General features: G+C 35.9%; 1 non-coding gene across 1 annotated transcript; it reads left to right on the forward strand.

Moving 5' to 3' along the window:
- The first annotated feature begins 19,790 nt into the window (after positions 1–19,790).
- On the forward strand, positions 19,791–19,864 carry TRNAT-AGU (transfer RNA threonine (anticodon AGU)). Its single transcript has one exon. It is a non-coding gene; the product is annotated as a tRNA-Thr (tRNA).
- Positions 19,865–23,291: the final 3,427 nt, after the last annotated feature.

Below are 23,291 nucleotides of genomic sequence, written 5' to 3' on the forward strand. Positions count from 1 at the left end.
TTTATGTGCCAACCAAGAAAAACCAAAAAGGTTGGAAAATAAGAGGCAAAAGGAGCTGAATTTTGTCCCATGTAAGCCAATTCCTAACTAAAATGTGCCATCTGCTGGCTGGGTTTGCTACAGCCAGCCATAGCTCATTCTTAATATAAGTGAATGCAATGGGGGCTCTAAGAACAATCTGTAAGAGCCTATCGATTTGACATGGATGAGATTAGAATACAGCCAAGCCAAGCCAAAGCTCAATTGACTTTTGAGTCATGTAATATTGGATTATAAAACTGAACAAGTTCAAGTATGTATAGAATTTTCCCATCAAGAAAAATGTTCGGAGTAATAAAATCCAAGGGTTGTACGTGGCCAGTAATGCACATTTATCATTGTTTCAAATATTTTAAAAAACAATATACAACAAAGAAAGAACTTTTGATTATATATATTTGTATATTGATATTGATATCTAAAGATATAACGATGGTGTAACTCAGAAAGAGAAAAGTTAACGAACTGCTAAGTATTGCTTGATATGTGACATTTTATTTAAGTATAAATAATGCTCACAATTCACAGACTGAGACTATTGTGTATCATATATGACCATATGTGTACATCTTGGTTTGCAGCAGATGCCTATGGTCACTGTGATCTTCCATGGGGATGACAATAGTTTGTTTTTTAGTGCTTTTGGTTGTAGTAGGAAATTTATATATAGTGTGAGTTGAAAAATGCCTTACTGCTGTTCCATTACCATCATCATTCCATAATAAGGCAATGCAGGATGAATGACTCTTGATTCAAGGTTAAGGACCTTACTCTCCCATGCAGGTCCAATGCAGGTTGTTCAATATGTCTATGGAAAGATTAGAAACTGGTCTCCCCATTCCTACTCCAGTAGACTAACCACTACATCACAATGGTGGCTTGTATATTTGTGTTTGCATATTTGTAAATAAATCAAATATTAAAATAAAACAATTAAAATAAGATAAAAATAAAACACTAAAAATATGTTCAATAATTGCTTTTCTAAACTCTAGCAATTTTAACAATAACAGTATGCAAAATCCTTAAAGTTTTTTTTTCTTTTTTTTTTAAAGATTCTTTTTAAAAAGATATGTTTTGTAAAACTGTTATATATTGGTTATGTAACAGCAATCCAACCTGGCACTGAACTCTTCATTTTCCTTTCTTGAATATGTGATTGACTATATTCCATTGACCCAATTTCTTTAATATTAGTATTCAAAGTACAGGTCAGCACAATTATTCTGACAGCAATGGAAGCCACATTACTCAACCTTATTAGAGATGGCACAAGGCCCTTTATGACACCTACCATATATCATTGACAAGCCACAGCAAACTAAATTAGGTTGTTTTCATTTTCTCTTTGTTTTACCACGTCATGACAAGTCATTCTTTCTGCTTCAGTAAAAGGTCAGATAAAGATGACTAACCCTTGAGAAGGAAGGAGTTCATATACAGATTTTCAACAAATTAATGTTGAACTGAGCTACCGATAAAAGCACAAAATCGCACCATGACATCCAGAGTAACGGAACCCGGTTATACAATGTTAAAGTTATTATTGTATTAGCCCAGCCACAAATTAAAAAAGAAAAAAAAACAGTAAAAGAAATATCAACTCATGAAAGATCTACCTTAATTAAACTTCAGTAGCAGAAGGAATATCTTGCCCAAGCAACCCATTAGTGCAATCCCATTTTTTTCTATAACACTCTAAATAGTGCAGATGGCATTGAACTTCAGAATAATCTTGAAACCCTTAAAAAAACATGTGTTACTTGCCTCAGCAAGGCCACCTGCACTTTGCTGTAAATAAGCTGAATTTTTGGAGAGGCACTCAAACCTTTTCTCCATGCCTGCAATTCACCACTCTGGTCATGCCTTTGCATTTATCCTTCCTATTCACTGCCTTATAATCTTCATTACCCTCTAAAGCTTTTTTGGTTTATCTCAGGATATCAGAAGGCACAGACCAGATGGTTTTTTGAGTACCGAAGGCATCATTGAAAGGAGGGGTAGAGTCGATACACAGAGGTATGAATTTCATTGCAATAGTGCCTGCTCTAATTCTGATTATGATTTCTAAATGCCCATACTGATTGCTAACTGCCTTTGTTTTTTGCCTATTGCTTTGTTGATTTTTGTACAATATCTGCAGCAAATGGAAATGGCCATTTTCAACATATTGTGTAGGCTGCAATGTCATGCTAGCAGTCTTACTGTATAGCTAACATGTCTCTGGTCATGTGACTAAACTACGGTAGTTGCCATTTTAGCAGCTTAGCAACTGTATTTATAGCAGCAGATATTATCACTAGAAGGCAAATCACAAAATTCCACCTTATTTATTTTGGACATGTCAAACTCACCAGAAAAGGAAATTAGGCTTGGAATAGTCAGTAGTAAAAGGAAACAAGTCCTCCAAAAAACACAATGGATAGACACAATCAAAGCCATCACTAGTCAGAGCATAAAACATCTGGAAGAAGCCATACAAGATCAGAAAAAGTGGAGAGAAAAATGGTTTGTAGAATTGCTGAAAATCAGACATAATTGAACAGATTTTATCACCATCATCAACATTTTACTAATTTTTGCTAATACTTTTTTATTAATTACTTTTGCTAATACCAAGATATCATTGAGATCATCAGTCCAAAAAAAGGAAGATTTTGGCAAGAAAGAGAAAAAGGTATGAATGCAAGCAAAGCTGTTTCCTACATGAATTTCTGAAACTATTCTGTTTTATGTATATTCTGATTCTATTTAATTCCATATATACTGCTTTGAGTTAACTTTAGCGTAGGAAGTGATATGAGTTAAATGTATAATTTGGGAACAGAAAGGCAGGATATAAATTATCAGAATCGTCCAAACAAACAGAAATAGGTGAACTTTATATTGTTCTGTGAAAGTATCTGGCTCCTAGATTTATACGTTCACTTCTAAAAAAGTGAAGATGACATTTTCATTGATAAATGTTGGTCTCTTTTTTGTACAGCAAGTTGTACTAGTTGTGAGAAAGTTAAGAAAAAAAGAATGGGCAGTAATAGCAGTTTATTGTCTGGAGAAGTGTTAATTAAGTGCAAATACTGGTTTAATGGCAATTATCTGCCTTCCCAGTAGCTGATAGCATAATAAGATGACTGTTTACCAGGCAAAATTTTTGTATATAGTTTTTTTTAAGTATTGACTTTATTTTGGAATTGTCAAAATAAAATAAAGAGCCATTTTGGTATAGTTGTTAAAACATCAAGCTAGAAACTGGGGAACCATGAATTCTAGTTATACACAAAGCCAACTGATGACCTTGGTCTAGTTGCTGTCTTTTAGTCCTAGGAAATAGCAATGACAATCCATTTCTGAAGTAGGAATTGTAAGAATTTGGTTTTCTAATTATAATAGTCTCCTTTAAGACTTTTGCTATTGTCTCCATTTATTTCTTGTCTCAAAAGAGGCAGAAAAGCACACAATTGATTTTGATAAAAATGTTTGTGGCCCAGTTATAAAAATCTCTGGAGGTTTCAGATAAAAATATTCAAGGAATGTTTTTGATCTGGTCTCGGATTGCCTTTCACTATTGTGACCCTATACAGGGGTTGCAGAGGAATGTGGTGTGCTGGAAACTGGAAACTGGTTTGATAAAAAATAGACATTTGTCAAAAATAAACATATACAGAAAACTAAAGATAGAGATAGGGACAAGACAGACAAACATATAGAAATAGATAGATGATAGTTAGATGATAGATGATAGAGAAAAATGAAGTTTTAAAATAAACTGTAAATTTTATACCCAACAATTCTACTTATTGTTTGTTTACCACTGAAACTGTGTCAGCAGTTCCTCTTTGAGAGAACAGCTCTTAAAAAGTAAATAGATCTCTGATTATTTTTTCATTTGTATAGAAATCCAAAAAGAAAGTAGAGGTATTATTTGAAATGCTATCACCTAAGAAATACTATGGTTCACCCAACTGTATGGTCCTAATACAATAGGACAGTTCTAAAGTACTCAGAATTCCCATTTATTGTGGCAAGAAGAGAAGAATGAAATACCAAAAATGAAAGAAAAAGTTATCTTCACCCTATATCTACACCAACTGTTTCTAATTTAAAGGAGAATATCTGTAGAAGACATTTCATTACCTGATGCTGTTACCTACTTTGAGTAATGAAACGTCTTAAAGAAAATAACCAAGCTCAGAGCACATCAAGGATCCCTTATTTCTAATTTGTTAACTTTTCAGATGAACTGGGTATTAAAGTGAAGATGGCTAGTTTATCATCATGGTTTCCCATAGATACAAATCAAATATTAAAGATACTGAGAATTGTTTATCAGAACATAGCAATGTATATTTTAAAGATTCCATTACGGATATCAGATTTTATATCTTTGATATGAGTTCATATCAATATGAACTGAGCTATCATTTAGATGTGTTTGCCCCTTATCACAACTTCCACTCTTCACTTTTTGCTACTTTAGAAAAGTAACAAAATCACTTTTCCATTATCAAGCTTCTAATAGTTAAATTGTTTCCATTCTATGTTATGTTTTATATTTTTGTTTGATTTTGTTCCTTTGTCATTGTTACTCTGGCTTGATATAAACTGGATCAGGGCGATGAAAGAACCAAGAAAAAACGCTTAATTTTGCATTGCTTACCAATTTCCTTAAATTTGATGGGAAAATGCTTTTTGATTTGTGACATTTTAATGAATAAGATGCATTTTCTTAATTTCCTCAAGTTATGAGATAGAATATTATGTTACTGGTGATATCAGTATTACTAGATAAAATTACTGGGAGACTGGTGCTATGATGGCGAGAGGAAATCTTTTTTACACCATGAAAAATCAGCAAAGGCTTCATGAACAGGAATGAACTGGTATTCAGCAACCATCATCATTTCTGAATATGGATATCCATATTGTCCCTTTTACTACCATTCATAGCACTGGAAGTTTCAGCTAGCATTCTATTTTATCTGGTACTATTATTACTATGTGAAATGTGCAGGTTAAAGAAATAAATTCTAGTATGAAGTAGGTTAATTTTATTTTTCAACAGGATTACACAACTACAAGGAAAACTAATGATTCTGGATGAGCAAGAGGTTGAATCTGTGTGAGGTTGCAGGTATGTACTAATTAACAGTACCAAATAAAAAACCCAGTAATCCCAAAATAATTGGTATGGCTGCGTTTCTCATAAAGGAAATAAAGGAGTCATGCACTAGAAATGTAAAAAAATAGAATAATTTATACTTCTCTGCCAACAATATCATAGATGAACATGTTCTTTGGTACTTTCCTCCACCGAGTTTATATGAAAGTGAAATGTGGCACTGATCATTGATTCACTGATTAGCAAAGAGCTCCTACATTGTAATTTACCAAGGGAATATTTAATCTTCTTTAGCAGTTTTGCTTGGAATTCACATCCCAAATAATTTCAAGCCATTTATTTCATTCTAGGAATGACTTCCGCTGTTCCTCTTGCAGAAATCTACCATTTCTTTCTGGAGCACTTCACATTGAAATAAGTTTAGCAAGTTATGAGTCATATACGCAGCAAAGAATGCTGAACCATTTGATGTTTCAATAATCAGTAAACAGAATTGTGCAGAATATCTGGGATATTTCTTTTCCGTTCATTTTATATAGAAAAACACATTTCAGTTTAATATTCTTCCTTTTTTCCTTCTGTTTTTTCTTCCTGTTATGTACACTTTGTTCCCTTTTTCACAGCATACACAAACACACACCCACACACATACACACAATCACATTCCAAGCATATATTAAACTAATGTCAATGCAGTTATGAGATCTAATCTGGAATAAAATTAATGATGCAACAGCTACACTAATAAATAATCCCTAGAATGTCTTTGACATGAATAGCCTTTGAAAAGTTTCTCAATTAGTTCTTTAGTTTTGGCACACTATCATTGGTTCTATAAAGCATTAAATGAAATATTAGACCACAATAGATGTCCCGTATCTCACTGAAGTAAATGGAATCTATCCAAGCATACTTGTGCAGGTCACTCATTTACAAGAAACTTGGCAGAACTTTGCATACATGTATAAAGTATTATTGTTCTTATTTACAACATCAGCTTTTTAGTATACCTTTAATCATCTCTAATCACATCTGAATCACTGTGAGACGATCCAATACTAATTGCACAATTTGTTCACTAACCTATGGATTATCTACTATGTCATTATCAAATCACTGTTCTATATTATTTTTTCATTTTTTATTTTCTTCTGATTATGAAATAATTGGAAAGACAGGTACAGTAAACACTACAGGTCTTAATAAGAAAAGATTTACTGGTAGATGAGGTACAGTGGCTAAGACGCTGAGCTTGTCGATCGAAAGGTTGGCAGTTCAGTGGTTCGAATCCCTAGTGCTGCGTAACGGGGTGAGCTCCCGTTATTTGTCCCAGCTTCTGCCAATCTAGCAGTTCAAAAGCACGTAAAAAATGCAAGTAGAAAAATAGGGACCACCTTTGGTGGGAAGGTAACAGCGTTCTGTGCGCCTTTGGCATTTAGTCATGCCGGCCATATGACCACGGAGACGTCTTCAGACAGTGCTGGTTCTTCGGCTTTGAAACGGTGATGAGCACCGCCCCCTAGAGTCGGGAACAACTTGCACATATGTGTGCGAGGGAATCTTTACCTTTAAGGTAATAGATGATGGGTTAGGTCATGGGTGTCAAACTAGCCGCATCACATTGATATTAGTATTCAAAGTATAGGTCAGCACACTTGTTCTGAAAGCAATGGAAGCCACATTACTCAACCTTATTAGAGATGGCACCAGGCCCTTTATGACACCTACTAAATATCACTGACAAGCCACAGCAAACTCAATTAGGTTGTTTTCATTTTCTCTTTGTTTTACCACGTCATGACAAGTCATTCTTTCTGCCTCAGTAAAAGGTCAGATAAAGATGACTAACCCTTGAGAAGGAAGGAGTTCATATACAGTTTTTCAACAAATTAATGTTGAACTCAGCTACTGATAAAAGCACAAAATCACATCATGACAGCCAGAGTAACGGAACCCGATTACACAATGTTAAAGTTATTATTGCTTTAGCCCAGCCACAAATTAAAAAAATAAAAAAGTAAAAGAAATATCAACTCATGATATTTAAGGTAATAGATGATGGGTTAGGTCGTGGGTGTCAAACTAGCTGCATCACATTGATGTCACATGATGTGACTTTTTTGCCTTCACGGGTGTGGGCGTGATAGTATGTGATGTATCCAGCCCGCGGACTGCCAATTTGACACTCCTGGGTTAGGTGATCCCTGCTATATTCCCATACCACCTTGTTTCCTTTCCTTGATTTTTGAAGAGGCAGTCAGTCTTGCTGAAGATTGTATAGTATTTGGTATTCGAAGATTTATTTATTTATTTATTTATTTATTTTGTCGCATTTCTATGCCTCCCAACTCCCAAGGGACTCTGGTGATGAAAATGGTGAGAAATGTTACCTATTAGGTATGTTTGTCACCTTGAGTTATTTATAAAGTAATAAAAATAGGATAAAATCGCATAAATAACAACTAAATAAATATTAAAGATTTTTTTTTAATTAAAGATGACTGAATTTTTTTAAAGATGACTGAATTTTTTTCTTACATCACATTCTTTTCACCTTTATATTGAATTGTCCCAGCAAGTTAATTCACATTATCTTCATTCAGTTTTCACTCCCCTCTCCCTCTATTTCTGTCAGACACTGTTTCAGGCGTTTCTGGGTTGAAAGGATTAGCTGGTAACATCTCCATTGCCTGCGGGGGCTCCTTTCATGCCCCTGTCAAGGAGCTGGAGTGAGTGGCAGGAACTCACTCCACCACACAGCAGCACTCAGGTCTCAAACATGGGCTTGCTAATCTCCAATCCAGCATCCTAATCACATGAAGCACTACGTTCCTTTTCATTCAGACTTATGAACTGTTTCTCCTCATATATATAATATTAGAACAGAGGACACTTAAAGTCTCTTAGTCTTTAAGAGAGTCTTAGATATGAAAGGAGAAAACCATTCTTCAAGAAGAAAATTGGAAATAAAGGGGCAACAGAATGATAAAGAGAATAATAGTACTGGAGGTTGAAGTACTTTATGTGTGTCACTGAGAGTAGTGCATGTTCTAGATAAGCAACACCAGAAAGATTTCACAATAGAAGTTAGACAGAAATTAAAACTATATGGAATCAGTATAGCACACAAGCACACAACCCAACCAAAGCCCTTCAAAACATCCTAAGCAGACCCAACAACCTCAGAAGGAAAAATAGGAGTCATCTACAACAGGACCGCAACAAGCACTATGTAGGACAAACAAGCAGAATGCATCCACAAATATCAACATCAGTCAGAAGACATGATGAAAATTCTTCATCACAACATTTACAACATATAGACAGATTTAACCATAGTTTCAATTGGGAAAATGTGACTAACCTAGACCAAGCCAAGTCCAAAAATGCCACAGAATTTCAAGAAGCCTAGCACTTTGACAAATCAGTCATCAATAGACACGTAGAAATTTTTTTACTACCAGTTCTGTGGGCGTGGCTTATTTTGTGGGCGTTGTTTGATGGTCATGTGACAATTCTTTAGGATTTAGCAGAGGTACTGGTCTACCAGGCTTTTAACTGCTTGCACAGCTGTACCGGTCTACCCATTTGTTCTTGGAGCGTTCTGGTCTACCCATTTGTTTTTGGAGGCACCAGTCTACTCATTTGTTTTTGGAGGCACTAGTCTACCCATTTGTTTTTGGAGGCACCGGTCTACTCATTTGTTTTTGGAGGCACCGGTCTACCCATTTGTTTTTGGAGACACTGATCTACTCATTTGTTTTTGGAGGCACCAGTCTACCCATTTGTTTTTGGAGCGCACTGGTCTACCACCACACTGCCTTTTAACACTGATCAGCTGTAGGGCAGCCCTTTGAAGCCCCACGGCAAGAGTTTAAACAGTTTTTTTTCCTTCTAGCCGATCAGCTGGGACTCAGGAGGCAGCGAATAGATTGGGACCAGGGCCAAATAAAAGGTAAGAATAACGTGGGGGGGGGGGGCGGGAGGGCGCAGCTCCAAACAAAGAGAACCGGTTCGGTGATGTCATATCGTCACCGCTACCAGCTCGGCCGAACCGGGCCGAACTGGGAGGAATCCACCACTGACGTAGACATTAACAACATATATAGACTGTGCAAAGAGACTATCACTCAGCCCAAAAAGGAAAAAAAATATCCAAGCACCTCTCCATCAGCAACCAGGATCCAGATCAGTGGTGGGTTGCCCCCGGTTTGGACCGGTTCGCAAGAACCGGTAGTAAAACTGGTTGGAGGCCCTGCCCACCATCCCGTATATCATCATCAATTATATGCCCATGCACAGAAGCCATCCCGTTGCAAACCAGTGGTAAAGGTAAGTAGAACCCACCCCTGATCCAGATCAGCATAGATTAACTCCAAGATTAACATCAGACCAACAATCAAATAAACAGTACCCCAATCAAGAAACTGCCAAAGAAGCCAACAGAAAACAGCTGACCAGAAGAACATTTGAAATGCTTGATTATACAGTTATAAGAAGAAATTGTCTATTTATCAAAAGACAGTCAGGGGCTATTGATTTACAAGTTCTTAGGTTATGTTAGACTACTTGTATATATTTAACAGTTTATTTGCTATTGTTCTAACTGTTGGTCTATTATGATTAGAACAACAAAAATTGCATTTAATATTTTAAAATTTTTATTGCAATCTAGACACTTAGTGTTCCTATATGCAGAATTTGAAATAATAACACAATGCAGAGAATATGGTGAAATACTTCTATTGCTTCACCATTCACTAGCTTCACATATCAATGTGTACATCTTGGCCTCTATAATCTGTAAAGGAACCAATTAGGAATTCAGCTTGCAGCCTATAGGCCTCCAGCACTGGAAGGCACACACGTTGCCAAGTTCGTTTCCCGAGTTTGCCATGCCTTGCTGATGGCTCCATCACATTTGCATGTGTCATTTTCTCCTGCAGACATTGCCACCTGCCAGCACTGACACAAGAATGGACATGTTCTCTAAGGCAGAAAAGCACTAACAGCTGGAAGCAACTTCCTTCTGGGATTCAAGCAGAAAACAAGCAAGTGAACCTGCTGTTTTCAAGTGCTCCTTATTGAGACTCCAGCTACATATGTGCCACCAATAAAAATGTAGGTTCTTTTTCAAAAGACTCTGAAAGACAGAACTGGCTGTTGTTGTTTATTCTTTAAAGTTCTCTTAATACAGTATTTGTTCAAATAAAGTATTTTTAAAAGGGAGAAAGTTCACAGGGGAGAAAAATAAGAGGAAAATCCTTCCCTACCATGATTTTAAAAGTCATTTTGGTCTACAACGTTTGCTGAGTTAATTGTAAGAAAATGAATGATTTCTGTGATATTGTTCCATTAAATTAAATTTTATTCTGGAAAGGAAGGACAAAAGAGCAGATTATGTTAAAACAGGAACCAGTAAACCATGAAAATATGACTTACAATAAAATTATCTTGCAAAACAAAAATAGGAGTATTATCTAACAGAGAAAAATATACCCAGTCAAAAGGTGGGTATGGGATTTACTAGGATCAATCAAATATAATTAAAATTAAACTGTGGCTTACCCAGAATTCTTCATTAAGCCTGCCTATTAAAAAAGGGGGAGGAGAGGAAAGAAGAGAGCAGCCACAGATGGCTCCTGAGTCCTGATGTCTTGGAAAATTACTGTGGAAAATTTCCCTAATCCCCTGTAATTCTGTGTATCCACATGACAACAAGTACATACACCACACAGTTTCTCTAGACCAGAGGTCTTCAAACTTGGCAGCTTTAAGACTTGTGCACTTCAACTCCCAGAATTCTCCAGCCAGCTATGCTGGAGAATTCTGGGAGTTGAAGTCCACAAGTAGATAGAGCTTGATGCTTATTTATTAAACATAAGCAAACATTAACCACTGTTAATGGGCAAAAGGCAGGCAAAACCAGGGAGAGAGAAAGACATCAGCAAAAGGTAAGAGATAAAGGGATTTAATATTAACAATCCATATTCTCTATATTTCTATATTAACAGTACAGAACATTCCTGAACCATGGGAAACAATACTGTTTAGCATAGATGACCCCGAAAGGAAGTAGCGTTTGTTATTCCAGCCTTAATGCCTTTAAGCAGGGGTGAAATCCAGCAGGTTCTGACAGGTTCTGGAGAATCAGTAATGGAAATTTTGGGCAGTTCAGAGAACCAGTAACGGAAATTTTGAGTAGTTTGGAGAACTGGCAAATACCACCTCTGGCTGGCCCCAGAGTGGGGTGGGAATGGAGATTTTGCAGTATCCTTCCCCCAGGAGTGGGGAGGGAATGGGGATTTTGCAGTATCCTTTCCTTGGAGTGGGGTGGGAATGGAGATTTTGCAGTATCCTTCCCCTGCCACACCCACCAAGCCATGTCCATCAAGCCACACCACGCGCACCAAGCCACACCCACAGAACCGCTAGTAAAAAAATTTGAATCTCACCACTGCCTTTAAGTACACAACAGTAACAGAACAGATATGGAAAATGGGAACCAGATTATTCCTCTATTATTAATTTAATTTAATTTAATTTAATTTAATTTAATTTAATTTAATTTAATTTAATTTAATTTAATTTAATTTAATTTAATTTAATTTAATTTAATTTAATTTAATTTATATGCCACCCCTGTCGGAAGACTCAGGGCGGCTCACAATACATTTAAAAAATCATTATAAAAAGACATTGAAAAATTAAAAAACATTAAAAACATTAAAAACTCATTCACACCATTCATGGCCGGATCTCGCCAGATCACAAGAGCGAGATCAACGGCCCCAGGCCTGCCGGAAAAGCCAGGTCTTCACCACTTTTCAGAAGGTCAATAGGGTAGGGATGGTCCAGACCTCAGGAGGTAACTGGTTCCAGAGAGCTGGGGCAGCCACAGAGAAGGCCCTTCCCCGTGGGCTCGCCAGCCGACATTGTTTAGCTGACGGGCCCCGGAGGAGACCAACTCTGTGGGATCTTACCGGTTGCTGGGAGCTATGCGGCAGAAGGTGGTCTCAAAGATAATTATGCACCATGAAGAAGGCAATTTGATAGATGGGGATCATGCATGCAATAGTACAACTAATCAAAAAAAAAAAACTTGTGCAGATACTTGTGCTTCTGTTTCTTACCATATTTTTTACAGAACAGAAAAAAGAAACAAAGCAAATGTCTGTGATGCATCAACATTCCCCCACTCCTAATAAAATTCTGTGAATGAGTAATTGTAGAATATAGCCATATCTAGAAGCACCTTCACTCTGAAGATAGAAGGAATGAGGGGATCGATGCTAAGTTGACAACCGCTATCGTATAGTTGTCAAACTATAGGTAGAAATATGGGCAAATGAATTTGTTGAAAACCATTTTTGAAAATGTGAAGCTCAGATATGACCCAGATCTATCTCAATCTCTGAGCAAAGCATTCAGCTTCTCAGTTTTATTGTATAGAAATAAGAGAAACAGTAATATGTTTATATTAGTAGCATGAGATGCCTAGTTAAGATGGTGCATTAGTTAAAAATGTGCAATCGCATTTTAGCCCAATGGCTAAAAAAAAAAAAAGAAAATCAGATTTCTCAATCACTGGGCTAAATTCTGCCCTAAACAACTTAACTGGGCATTATCCAATACCCTGGAAAACTGCTTGTTAATATTTTGAGGAAAGTCATGAATCGAATACATAAAAATCATATTGACCAAAGATCAATTGAAAGTTCATTTAAAAACTAGAAACTGAAATAAAACATTACGCATTAATATTCAGATGATGATGAGATCAATGCATTCCATAAAACCCTTCCAGTTAATAAAAATTCCAATTTCATCTGCAGTTCTAATAGGCAAGTCAGAATCAATGACAGCATCCCAAAATAAAGAGATGCAAGGCACTCCAGGGGTTGCATTTACTGTATGTTACAGAGGCTAAAATAACCAGAGATGTTGTATTTCCAAGGATGAATCTGTGCTATAAGAACAATTGTTACACATTTCCTTAGGCTAGGCTAAGTCAATATAAGACTGTAACAAAAATCTTCAAAATGTAACCTTGCAAAAGGGAATTCAGTTATCAAACCTATATATAATCCTTTTAAAATGCACTTTTAAGTTAAATGTGTTTTAAAAGAATTGTTTAGGAAAATTGGCATTGATCGGTGCTTCAAAAGTGCATAACTGTTATCAGCTTAATATGCATATTATACATGCCAATGTGCACTCCAAGACATAACTATGCTCTAGGGTTTGTGAAGTGGAAATTATAGTTTAATATCGCAACAGAGGAAAGAGGATCCTGTCTCCTAAAAACTTGCTTACCATTTGTAAGTAATGCTTGCTATGACCTTTATTTTTTAACACCTGTTTGGAAAAATAAAATGAAAACCTGGGCAAATAAGCTTTGGGAATTTGCATCTGCGCTACACCAGAAGCAAACCACAAGATAAGGATTTGCTGACTCTTCATTAACCTTTGGGATTCTTAAAAGTTTTTTTTCCCCAAAAGTTTGGATGGAGTTCACTCAAAAATAATTCTTAGTTTTAAAGAAAATAAAATTCTTCAACATGGGTTTCTTAAGTCTTTAAAATTCTAGCCAGTAGCTTATATCAGGTTAGGGTGCACTTTACATGAGATGGTATAATTAGTATTGAATCAAGAGATTTCTTTTATATATGCAACTGTACGACTAAATGTATTTCAAACACCTCTAAAATGTCCTGGGCATTTTGTAAGCTGTGTATGTGTGTGTGTGAAAGAGCATCAATCTGAAATATATAATCATAAAATATGTTCTATATCCTTAGAAATCAGGACTGTTGGACCTTTTACAAAGATGTTGTATTCACATTGATATCGTGAAAGAGAAATTATTGGTTGGTTCCCCTAGTTTTCTCCCCATCTCTACTTCTAAAGGAAAGTTTGTTGTGAAATGGAGTTGCTTCACTTACTCAAATCCATTGTTCCTACTGTCCGGAAAGCAGCTTGTTCGTATTAATCTTTGTACTCTCCTTAGCCAACATTATGACCTAGTCTTTCAAACTGGTCTTTGGATCACAGACTAATTTTAATAAAAAGGTTTAGGCAATTGGACTGAGTTCAGGCTCTGAAGGCAAACCAAACTTTCCTTTCCAGGTCAAAGGAAGCAGAATTCACATATTGACCTGTCAGTCTTCAGAAATGTCAGTCCTTTGTATTCTGATATATCACCAGGCAAAGCTGTACCATTATACAAACTTGTCGTTTTAAAACAGGCCGACAAATCAAGAGAACGAGATATTGGGTTATAAATATCACAAAGCAACTTTTAAAATGAAACTATTGATTAAATAACATCCATCTTCAGGTTAATGTCTTTTAACTGTGAGTGGTACTTCTAAAAACATAGGATTGTGTTTGTTTGTTTGTTTGTTTGTTTGTTTGTTTGTTTGTTTTGCTTTACTATGATTTTAGGAAGACAAAAAATTATCACATTCACTCTATCAAAACAATTAATTTTATCCTTTATGTAGCTTATAGCAAATTCATATTAGGAGTTCTGGAAGAATTAATCACAATATAATACATGTTTGTTTACAAGGAAATTGTCAGCCCTACCTCTTTAACATTCCTTATCATCATTCAGCTAAAAAAATCTTGGCACACTGATATCTTAGCACTGCATGGCTAAATGATGTCACCATTTTTATGAAGCATAGTCATTTCATAATGTCACCACCCTGAGGTTTCTAAACTGAAAAAAAACAAAGGTGGGTGAATAGCAATATATGGTTGCTTTGTGTCCATAACATGCCATTTTTTGTCAAGCAAAGAGATTAAAATATTTGATTAAACTGAACTATCTTCAGTTTCTGCTTTCTACTCCCCCCTCTGGGTAGGCAACTCTTTGGGTGTTCAAAAAGATATTGTTTTCTGATAAAAGCAGTTTGGAGACCTGAATTTGTTCGTACAATGAGTTTGCTGCCAATTTTTTACATGGTCTCTGAGAGCCCAAAAAATAAAGCTCAGGGCCATTCCTGTCTTAATAAATCATGGTCACAAAGGATAAATGTGTTCACGAATAAATTTCTCTCATCCTTTTTGTCCACTACATCTGCCTCTTGTATGTATAGAATGAGCAGGTGCTACATTTTAAGGGTGATGGATTCCCCTTTTTATTTCTCATCCATGGCAAAATTTTCTCATGCCTTGGCTGAAACCATTCAGCAGAGTTGGACTGTAGGATTCAGTGACTGTGGTCTAAAGAACAGATTTCCTGACAACTGTGGCTGGCATCTTCAGAGGCAAGATGGTCTTTTATGCAGACCAAAGGCAACTGAGCAGGGATGAGCAGGGCTCTTGTCTTTATAGCCAGTTGTAAAGGCCTATTTGCTCTTTCGCTGTCAATCCACAGAAACTCTGCCTGCCCTGATTGTCTGTTCTTGGTGGGATCTGCTGTACTATCTTCAGCAATTCAGTTCAGCTAATAGAATCAGCATTATTGTTCTTCTGAGCTTGTGGTTTTTTTGAACTTTACGGAGCTATCAAAGCATGATACTAATCATGCTAATCAATGCAAGATACCTGACAAAAATTTTGGGTGAGAGAATAAGGTAAAGGTAAAGGTTCGCCTCGCACAATTGTGCTAGTCATTCCCGACTCTAGGGGGTGGTGCTCATTTCCGTTTCAAAGCTGAAGAGCCAGCACTGTCCGAAGACGTCTCCGTGGTCATGTGGCTAGCATGACTAAACACCAAAGGCGCACAGAACGCTGTTACCTTCCCACCAAAGGTGGTCCCTATTTTTCTACTTGCATTTTTTAATGTGCTTTCAAACTGCTAGGTTGGCAGAAGCTCACCCCATTATGCGGCACTAGGGATTCAAACCAGTGAACTGCCAACCTTTCGATCAACAAGCTCAGCGACTTAGACACTGAGCCATCTAGTAGCGAAAAAACATCCAGTTGACTGGAGGACAAGAGCATTCCTTGTCCAGCATTTTATCATTTTACTCCATGCTGGCTGTCAGCATGAAGAATGAACATTATTTTTCATTAAACCATGCAATGCCCATAGACAATATAATATAGCACCAATTCAGCACACATAATGTATGACCAAACTACCACCATATAGTGTAGTCTGGTCATATATGGCCACATTTTTGTAATCCTCTTAAGGGAGTTTACATATCATAGCCATATACATTTTTATACAATTTAGACATTTTTTAACATTTAAATGCAATTTTATTCCACAACCTGAGGCTGAGTAGGCTCTTTGAACAGGTGCTCAAGATAAGTATATCATTTATTAGAGATCTATTAAAAGTGTGAACAGCTTACTAATTTGTAAAAAACCAGCACTGAGCTGTTGAATGGTAAGTTAAATCAAACAATGGCTCAACCTACATTAATATTTTATTCTACTACTGTGACATCTGGCATACTGAAAAAGTATATGATTGGTCCCTAACCATTCCTTACAAAGCTATTTTCTTTAAAGAATCAATTTTTCTTTAAAAAAAAAATACTATTTTAAATTACCGTGCCTGTCAAGCACAATGAAATATGCAACTATGGCTTGCAATACTCTACCTTTCATCATTACAGTGATTCACTGGCGGAATCAGCAATGTGACAATGTCTGTCTGTTTACCTATGTGCTTGTCTGTAATAGAGCTGACAAACTGAACCTTATTTTTCATGTAACAGAGAATTATAATGTTGTGTTGACAGAAAGAAGAAAAATAGAAACTACTTCACTTAGCAAGATTGAAATTAATATGTGAATTTCTAAATAAAGGGTACTAAATTCCCATTCTGAACTCTTCAGGGAAAGAGGGATAGCTTTGCCAGGAATATGATTTTTATTTACTAATATTATTTTATTTTTCACTATGTACCAATCCTATTAAGGCATATTCTTAAAACAATTCTGAAACAATAATCATTGCAATCCCCAATGAAAGAAATTCGTGCCATTTTTCAAATGTCTCCTGCATTTACAAAACTATGCATTGATGAGTGGCTTATGCAAAAAACACAAAATACATACTACACAGTGGTGGGTTGCCCCCGGTTCAGACCGGTTCTATAGAACCGGTAGTAAAACTGGAGGGAAGCTCTGCCCACCAACCCTGACATCATCAGAATGCGGCCCCGTTGCGAACCGGTAGTAAAGGTAAGTAGAACCCACCCCTGATATTACATCATACTTGGTGTCATGTACCGGGTATAATGTAGCAGTTGTGTTTAAGAAAGGAACTCCATTGTAGTTTTTAGTGTGACATATAATTTAATGTAAATAATATTAAACAAGCTTTGTTTTCAAAAGTATATAATTCATTCTTTTATAGAACATTTCTTTACAGTTTTTAATCATTATTGTTTAAAATGTAAGAATTATGTTTGAAGACTTAGTAAATAAAACTATGTTTACATCAATAAATATAAATGTAAATGATGAAAAACTATAATATACAATGACTATTTCCATCCAGGGGTGAAATGCTCCTGGTTTGGACCAGATCATCCGATCTGGTAGCAATGGTGGTGGGTGGTTCGGAGAACCGGTAGCAAAAATCCCTGCCCCCCCCCCGTCGCCAATGCCCAGCTGAGCCGCGCAATCATCAGAGGCTGGGTTTTATTTACTTTTAAAAGCATTTTTTCCTACAACCTCTTTGGCTGGTTGAGAAAAAATGCTTTTAAAAGTAAAAAAAAAAAAAAAAAGTTGGCCATACCCACCTAGTCACATTACCCCCCCACCAAGCCACACCTACAGAACTGGTAGTAACGAATTTTACATTTCCCCACTGGCCATTCATATTATAAAGGCCGGAATAAGGAACAGTAACATAGAAAAATCTCTGAAAAATCTTCTTCTGAACAATTTTTTTTTTAATTTGATTTATATGCCGCCCTTCTCCAGAGACTCAGGGCGGCTTACAATGCGTTAAGCAAATAAAAATAATACTGTATTGTTTTTGAATTAATTTCTTAAGCCTTTCCCCATTATTCATGTTTTTCCTAGGAAATTCATCAGTTTCCTTTTCCACCTGCTCTCCAATCAGAGGAATTAATTTGCTATGTGCAATGGGACATCAACTGTACCATTTCTCAGAAAAAAAATTCAAGTAATTAGAAAAATCATCTTGAATATTTGTACTATTTCTTTACTTAAGCAATTTGTATGCTCACCCATCTTGGCAACTGACTCTGGGCAGTGAACACTATTGAAATGAAATTAAAAACAATTAAACCACATTTACAAAGATTAAAATACATAGCAGCGAAGGAAGGTATCAAAATCAACAGTCATTAACACAGCCAATATATTTGGTCTTTATTACTGTATATAAATTCCAAACATTATTAACTCTAAAAAAGTAATAGTCAGTGTGCTCTCCTATAATTCTTTTCTATGTTATTTCTGAAAATCTAGCTCAGCAACCCACGTCTTCAAATGATGCTTCACTATTGCTTGCAGAGACTTGGCAGTACAAAAACAGAAACAGAAAACTGTTTTCTGGAGAATTAGGATATCAACAGCAGCAATAACAGCAGTATTTTCTGGATATATTGAAAGGTTGGAACCAACAATGACATTTTGTTAGTGCTATTCTATTGTTAATGTATTAATAATCCTCTCCTTATATACAATTAACACCCAAATCTGCTGCATTCTGAAGTAGCACTACCAGGTTTAACTTGCAATAATTCAGTTGACTGTAGGTAAAATGAGCTCATTAGCAAAAGGATAAATAAAAGCCTAACTCTTTGCTGCTATTTAGCAATCATCTGGATTTTGCAGTCCAAATCTGATAACCTTGTCCTACGACCCATATTATACATGGGATTTAGTATGGGAGGAAAGGGACATTCAATTCTTTTTAATATGAATGTGAGTAAACATTTGTGCATTTAACATTGCTTCCTAATATTTTCTCCACTGTATATATTCTGTCTCCTTTTCTAGTATTGTCTTGAATATCGACAGCTTTGATTCTTAATATATTTTTGGTTTGACGCTACTGAACTTTCTATAAAGCATCTTTTGTAATGGTACAGCAAGAGAAAATATTTAATAATAGTAATTCAATGGGTGTAAGTTGGTATACTCAAATATCACAAGTACTTCCTATATAATGGAAGGATGGGGAAATAAACATACTTGTACCTCCTGCAAAGTTTTCACTGATTTTAAGAAACTACAGGATTCCTAATAGGTTTATTCTGAGAAGAGGCAACATATAGATTTTTCAAGTGTTTTTATTTCTAATATTGTCACTGAGATGTATGCTGCAATGAGCATTTTCTCATTGTTTGCTGATGTATTTGCTGGTGTGTTTCATTTAAGAGATACAACATTGACATATGAGATCCAAGTATTTCAGTACAATTATTATTTTTCCACAGTTGCCTGTTTATTGATTTTATATCTTTTCCTTTTTGCTAAAGAAAACAGTTCAGGAGAGAAGTAATGGAAAGAGGGAAGGAGGAGGGAAGGAAGGAAGAAGTAATAAAAATGTCTTTAAAACACTTCATTAAAACAGATTACAATCAAACTTGTAAAAACAAATCAGCAGCTAAATCAGTAACCAAGAAGAAGCTCCTCAGATCTTTGGGAGAAGAGAACATCTATTTCAACTCAAATCATTTGGGCACCGTAGCTTAGCTGGTTAAAGCGCCTGTCTAGTAAACAGGAGATCCTGGGTTTGAATCCCAGCAGTGCCTAAGATGTCTCTCTCAGGGTGAAATAAGTCTTTAGTTTTAAGGGGCTTGCATACGTGCACCAGTGTGCCTACCGTTCCTGTCCTAATATTCCTTTTTACTTACTCTTTTCATGTATTCAAATTATGTTTATACTTTTACCTGTTATCTTATATATGCTTGACAAATAAATGTATGATTATGAAACTTATGATTTATGATTTTTACAGTCATCTGATTTCAATATTCTCTCATATACAATGGACTCATTTTTCCAGGTTGAGATGATATAAGCTAAAGTAATTGATTTAGCTGCAATGAACTCTAGGAAGAAACAATTAAGAAAAGGTTATTTAAACCTTTTTAAACTCTTTTATTTAAACATACTAAATAATAGCCCATTTAATCATATTACAAATCTGCTAATCTCCACTAAAACTTCAATTGTCTACTGCCTCCTCAACACTTTAAAAGGTGCATCTGTCAAGAACAAACAAAAAGAGAAAGAGCTAAGCCCTTTACTGTTTCACTTGAGTCTGTGGTGATCTATCAGGTTTGCATTGATGTGTAATAAACATCCAATAGTTTGATATTACTATTGAGTTCAGTAGAGATGTTTTAGCTATCTTACCATGTCAGTATTTGCAGATTTATATATCGGAGCAAACAGAAAATGTATACATAGATTGCTGATTAAGATCCTAAACAACCAGCAAGTCTTCCTTCCATTGGTTGAACATCTGTTTCATTAACTTTTTCCATCCATGGTAAATTGTCATGGATTTTGAACATCTTCCTTCGTTCTTCCTTTCATTCCATCCCCTAAAGCAGAGGTGGTATTCAGCAGGTTCTGACCAGTTCTGGAGAACCAGTGGCGGAAATTTTGAGTAGTTCAGAGAACCAGTAAATACCACTTCTGACTGGCCCCACCCCCATCTATTCTCTGCCTTCTGAATCCCAAGTGATCGAGAGGAAATGGGGATTTTGCAGTAACCTTTCCCTGGAGTGGGGCAGGAATAGAGATTTTACAGTATCCTTCCCCTGCCACACCCACCAAGCCACACCCACAGAACCGGTAGCAAAAAAATTTGAATCCCACCACTGCCCTAAAGCATGCTATACTTCTGCAAACCTTACAGTTCTTCCAGATACCTTCATTTTGCACAGATAATGGCATATTAGAGAGAGTGAGTTTGTTATAGTGGTTAGTGCTTAAGGCACTAGGCAAGAAAACTGATTTCTATTCCCATTTTCAGCACAAAGCCAGCTAGGTAACTTTTGGGCTTTCAGCCCTTGGAGGGGAGCAATGGCAAACCACTTCAAAAGTCTTGCCAAGAACACAAGGATTTGTCCAGGCAGCTACCAAGAGTTACAAACTGACTGAAGGGCACAAATAAAAAAAATTAAAATATGACATTTTACGCCTTTGCAAATAATTAATTCATTGACAATAAATAATTCAGTCTGACTGATAACATGCTTAGAAAAACAAATAACATGTATATTTTTCTATAAATGTATTGCTATAAGTAAAGTTGTATTAAGCAGATAATATATCTTTATATAATTGCTATAAGTGTTACATTTTATTCACTTTGCCATTCCCAATGTGTTGCATCATGTTCCTGTTCTAAGTCTGAGAGAGCTTTTCCCATGATTATGTTTTATTTTTATGAAGGAAATGATGTCACTATGAGTAACTGACAAAGGAGCCTTGTTCTTTCAGCAAACCTTTACCTATAGGAACAGATTTCTGCTGAAATCCCATTAAGGCCTGTTAAAATGTCAAGTCTTATTTTTATAACTCTCACTGTGAACTTTAGTTCATGCATAGACCCCATCAGAAGTTAAATGGTGAGGAATTGAGTGAAAAACTGGAGATCAGGTTACAATTCCATATAAAAAGAAATCCTTTAAATTGAGGTCACAGATTGTTGAAAACAAGGCTCTAAAACTGTATTCCAATCCTGACCTTAAAATCAAAAGAATATGCTGAAATAGCCAACAGTAAGATAAACATTTGAGCAGATCAGATTATGTGGGGAAATTTTCTTCCGCTTAATTGTGCCTAAACTTATTATCCATGCATTGAATACTTGAGGAAATAAGGTTCTAGTAAAGAGGAGTATATTGGGTTATATCCAAAAGTACCCTATTGTTCATGGAAGAATCCTTTCTGCAATTGGTCCAGTAATTGCTATAACAAATGAAAAATGATCAAATGTTTTTTTTATACCACATCTAGCCTTTCTTGCAATTTTTTACCTTCTAGTTGAGAGTGTAGTCTCAAAAGAGACTCAAAAGAGACTCAAAATACCCTTTTTTATATAGGGATTAAAAATGTACTTTCTATGATGAGTAACCTGCCATTATGAATTACAGATATATTCAGTATTTCATGTTCAGTAGCATGTTCAGTAGTTTACAGTCACCAGTAGCAACCAATGCATATATAGTGAATTACAAAGAGTGACCGTCTTCTTCTCTTTTCTAACTTTGTTTTTGTTTTAAAGATGCAAAACCATTTGCCTAGCATATTCTGATGCACCATAGAAGTCAATGGGTATGTCCAAATATATCTATATATGTGGGCTTCTTTCTAGTTTATTGTTGAGATTATCGCTGTTTTAGGTGGTCCCTATTTTTCTACTTGTATTTTTCATGTGCTTTCGAACTGCTAGGTTGCCAGAAGCTGGGACAAGTAACAGAAGCTCACCCCATTATGCAGCACTAGGGATTCGAACCGCTGAACTGCCGACCTTTCGATCGACAAGCTCAGCGTATTAGCCACTGGGCCACCTCATTCCAGTCTCATTACAAATTTACAATTCAGAAGTGGCTACCATAGTTCCTGCCCTAATGTTCAGATGACTCAGATCATCGTACCAGAAGTTCCAGAACAATCTAAAAACTTGGTTATTCCATCCGATACTGGGGTAGGATGTTAGAGAGTTCTGTCATATGGTTATAGGACTTGATTTTTCTTTAAGACTTCAGCTGCATTGTTTTCATATTATTACTATGGTTATTTTTATGTTGATTGTTACGGTTTTAATTTTGTGTTAGTTGCACAGAGGTATATAAATGAGATGGGTACTCATATACATTGTTTAAATGAATAAATAAACCTTGAGAAATCTTTGTAAGATGCATTTAGGCTGAGGTTTCAGTTATAAACTGGATCTATTGCTCTAATTTCTTATTTTAAAGAGAATTTAGGAAAGGAAATTGGACTGATTTTCCTGATTCTGTTGAATAAGAAAGGAACACAGAAGGAAAGAGTCTGAAGGTACAATAGTAATAATACTACAAATGCACCTTTATTTAACAGAATAAGTAGTGCTCAGTGGCTTTAAAATCGATAGCTGAGGAAGGCTCCATTTACCTTGGCATTATATATTTAACAGATGTTTATAGTCCATTCAATCAAAGGATGGAAGGTAGGTGTCAG

This window comes from Pituophis catenifer, unplaced genomic scaffold (assembly GCF_029215685.1).
Source record: "Pituophis catenifer annectens isolate HBS135680 unplaced genomic scaffold, rPitCat1.0.hap2 SCAF_8, whole genome shotgun sequence".
Taxonomy (NCBI): domain Eukaryota; kingdom Metazoa; phylum Chordata; class Lepidosauria; order Squamata; family Colubridae; genus Pituophis; species Pituophis catenifer.